This window comes from Onychomys torridus, chromosome 16, assembly GCF_903995425.1.
Source record: "Onychomys torridus chromosome 16, mOncTor1.1, whole genome shotgun sequence".
In the NCBI taxonomy this organism is placed as follows: Eukaryota; Metazoa; Chordata; class Mammalia; order Rodentia; family Cricetidae; genus Onychomys; species Onychomys torridus.
The window spans coordinates 35,371,350-35,375,728 of record NC_050458.1 but is presented as its reverse complement, the minus strand read 5'-3'; the positions used below and the strand labels follow the sequence as shown (position 1 = coordinate 35,375,728).

At 42.4% G+C, this 4,379-nt stretch overlaps 1 pseudogene; it reads left to right on the top strand.

Moving 5' to 3' along the window:
* Positions 1–2,642: 2,642 nt before the first annotated feature.
* LOC118597495 lies at positions 2,643–3,735 on the top strand (annotated as a pseudogene).
* Positions 3,736–4,379: the final 644 nt, after the last annotated feature.

Here is a 4,379-nt window from a genome sequence, read left to right as displayed (position 1 = left end):
TCCTCATGGACTATTTCTAAATCAAAGTCTTATTGAGAAGAAAAACCTGAGACAAAACATATTGTATGCCTGAAGTTCCCAGTGTAGGAAGCTTAGATAAGCAATATATGCATGTATATATGCAGGAAGTTTTACATATCAGAACCGTGTCATCTGATTTAATAATTCCTGGTCACTGCATATAATTACAAAAGCCAAGAATGTGACCTTTCTGGGGTGCATGCCTATGCATGAATATAGTTCCTTGTCAAACAGAAGACTGGCTCTACATGTGCATATAGCAAAAGGAGAAGATTCACAGCATCCGGCACTAGCAAAAGAAGAGAAAGCAGAAGGGAACCACCTGTTTCCATCAATTTTCTTTCTATTCCATTTTCAACAGCTTCTTTATTTTTTACCTCATCCTGTCTGCAGAAATTTTAGGAAGTGTCATGTATTATTGTGAAAATTGGGTGACTTCTCAAGAATTGATGCAGAAGGAAGATTCAGACAAATGGTAGAACATACAAAGAAAACAATAGGGGCAGACAAGCTGGTACTATTACCATCAGAAGGAAGATGAAGAAGAAAAAAGGAAAGACGGAGAAGGAAGGGGGAGGAAGGGGAGAAAAAAGGAGGAGGAGAAAGAGGAGTAGAAGAACAACAACAGAACAAGAAAAACAAGAAGGAAGACTGAAAAGAAGGAAAAGTGGAAAGCTGTACTTTTCTGAATACTCCAGAAAAGTAGGCAGATTTAGTGCAGCTGCACGGCTGTGGATCCATAGAGATGGCACTAGAAGTTGGCTTCCTGAACAGGTATATTTATTTGTCCTATTTCTTTAGCTTGGCTTTAGGTTAATTGGTTTTTCAGAGGGCTGGTCCCTTGGCCTAGTGGTTGAGGGGCCCAATTGAACTAAAGCTTAAGGGAGCAGTTGATGGTATTCTTTTGCATGCAGGAAGTTTTCATTCATCAATCAGGGGCAAATAGCTTTATTTAAAGGGCATCAACAGAGCCTTGGTTTTTATTGCTACTATAACAATTCCATAACCACAGATGCAGAGCTTGTTATCCATCTTTTTTGCATCTATACTAGCCTTCCGTGGTGATATTGTCCCCAACACTGCCTCCCTTCAGTGTAGATTTTCTGAGGTATGATTGTGATAATGCCATACCCCAATTTAAAATCACCATTTTTTTGCATTATCTGGATCTTCACAGTTAGGTTACTATGGCTTCCAGTGTGGACTAAACCAACTCATATAATCTTCTACTATATTACATATCTTATTCTAAATCATTGTAATTCTCTGGTTTTGCTCAACAGATTGCTCTTCTCTTACTGTATTTAATCATGTCTGTGCCCACTAAATGTCTAACCACATCAACTTTAAGTGGTCTGCTATGTAGTGAACAAAAGAATCAAATAGTTAAGAGCTTTTTATTTAAAAAAAATGCTTCATTCATCAATATAATCATTGTATCTATATTTGGTTCTGTGACACCATGCCAACTTTATCTAAGTCAATAGATGTGTTGATGCTCCAATATATAAAGAACAATTAATGGATGGTAAAAATAAACTCCATAAAACTAAAGGAACTGTCGAAGGAAACACGCTTTCTATATCATCAGTCTACAAAATGAATCCACGTGTATTTGAGTATAAAGCATGATTTCTTTTCCACATTTAACTCTAATTAAGAAGAATCATTGAGCTTCCTTAAATAAGCAAAAAATATTGTACCCTAAGTGTGTCTAATAGAGACAAAAACATTGTCATTTACTTTAGTAAGTCATTGAATGTATCTAATAATTGATAATGAAGGAACCACAAAGCAAACCGATTTATTTAGAAATCAAATCAAAGAAGGTATGTCATTTTCAAAAGTCTTGCTATTAGTTGGTATATTGTAAAGATGGATTTAGAAATATAGCTTTCCCTCTTCTTTTTTCTCTCTTCTTTGTCTCTGTCTCTTTCTCTGTCTGTGTATGTCCATGAGTGTGGCTGTGTGTGAATATGGAGTCACTATGTCTCTGATTATAATGCAATCAAAGCACTGTAGATGAATAGTCTTATTAAATAAGAAACACAGAGCCAAATACAGAATTAAAGCCTAAGAGATCAGAGCAAGAGCCACGACTCCCTTCAGCTTACCACTCACTCACTGTCATCCCTCCCCTGAGAGAGAGAAAGAGAGAGAGAGAGAGAGAGAGAGAGAGAGAGAGAGAGAGAGAGAAAGAGAGAGAGAGAGACCTTCTTCCTGTGTGTCTTGACTTTTATTGCTTTCCTGTTCTGCCTTCTCATTGGCTCTAAGCCCAGCTTCATGACTTCCTTGTCACTGCCTGTCTATACAGACCTCCTGGTCTCTATGGTCAGTACTGGGATTAAAGACTCAAAGGTCATCACACTTGACTGTGTCCTTGACCACACAGAGACTCTGCCTGCCATGTGATCAGATTAAGGGCATGTGCTACTACCACCTGACTTTTATTCATGGCTCACTAATGACCTCTGATCTCCAAGCAAACTTTATTAACATAAGAATAAAATCACATTTCAGTATAATTAAAATATCACCACAAAGCATCTGTAATCATTATTAATAAACCTCACTGCCCACTGAAAGCAGGTGACATGTCTTGTACTTTAAGACTCACAGGAATGTCATTAAAAGGAACTACGTTCACCCCAGATAAACGGAAAGGGCTCGTGTACACTCAGAAGACGGATGACTCCCTCATTCACTTCTGTTGGAAAGACAGGACCTCTGGGGCCGTGGAGGATGACTTGATTATCTTTCCAGATGACTGTGAGTTCAAGTGGGTGCCTCAGTGCCCCAGAGGAAGGGTCTACGTGCTAAAGTTTAAGGCAGGGTCCAAGAGGCTCTTCTTTTGGATGCAGGAGCTCAAGACTGACCAAGATGAGGAGCATTGCCGGAAAGTCGATGAGTGTCTGAACGACCCCTCCCCACCACATGCCTGGAGTACTGGGAGCAAGTGGGAGTGCTCGCCATGAGCTCTCAGCACTGGGCAGTGGGGGTGGCCTGCAGAGCCTGTTGGGGAACATGAGTCATAGCCAGCTCATGCACCTCATCGGACCAGCTAGCCTTGGAGGACTGGGTGGACTTGGAGCCCTCACTGGACCAGGCCTGGCCAGCTTGCTGGGGAGTAGCGGGCCTCCGGCAAGCAGCTCTTCATCCAGCTCCTGGAGCCAGTCTGCAGCCATCACCCCATCCTCCACCACCTCTTCTGCTTGCGCCACCCCAGCCCCTTCTGCCTCAGCAGCTGCCTTGACCACCAGCCCAAGCCCCGCACCCAGCTCAGGTGATGGAACCAGCACAGCAGCCAGCACAACCCAACCTATGAAGCTGAGAGACCTCCAGAGCATTCTGGCCACTAGGAAAGTGCCGGCAGGGCCAGGGGGCAGCCAGCAAGTGGATCTGGCCAGCGTGCCAACACCAGAGATCATGGCTCCCATCCTCACTAATGCAGACGTTCAGCAACACCTGTTGCCCTACCTGCCCTCTGGGGAGTCTCTGCCCCAGACGGCAGATGAGATCCAGAACACATTGACCTCGCCCTAGTTCCAGCTGGCCCGTCATGTGCCAGTTTGGCCTTCCTGCTGAGGCTGTGGAGGCCGACAACAAAGGTGATGTGGAAGCATTTGCCAAAGCCATGCAGAATAATGCCAAATCGGAGCCGAAGGAGGGCGACACAAAAGACAAGACGAAGAGGAGGATATGAGTCTAGATTAAATTATTCCCTGTCCTTCCCTGAGTTGGAAGTCGTAGTTGTGTGATTCCGTAGTGGCACCCGTGATTTGTTGCACTCTTGCCTGCCCCACCTCACTAATAAAGTCCTATCTTGTACCTGCCTGCCCCCCCCCAAAAAAAATCATCAAAGGTTAATAGTAATGGATGCGAAATTAGTAAAATTAGGCAAAGAAAAAAATCAGTGTATCAACTTAGGCCAGTGACTTCTGGTTGAAACAGCATCCGCTTTCTAATCAAAACTCTTTGTGATTAATAATCAACAATTTTTAATACTCAGATTACAGGTATTCTATGTCAGAGATGTGGGTAGGAAGGCAAGTAGCACCCTTCCATCTTCATCTTGCCTATGCTGTGGGAGAAGGATTGGGGATAGTAAGTGATGTGAAGACATCTAATGGTCTTGGACTTAGGTCAGCCTGGACAACTCTACTCGAAGAGCATAATAGAAAATAATTTCAAATGAGTGAGATATTGGAAGCTAGATTAAATTAATACCAGTTATTATTTTTATTTAGTAGCTATAAGGCTATATAGCAGATATAAGCAGGGAATTTACTTACAAAAGGGTATCAATTTCCTGTACATTTACAGAAGGTTTGATATTCTTAGTCAGACATAGTGATTAC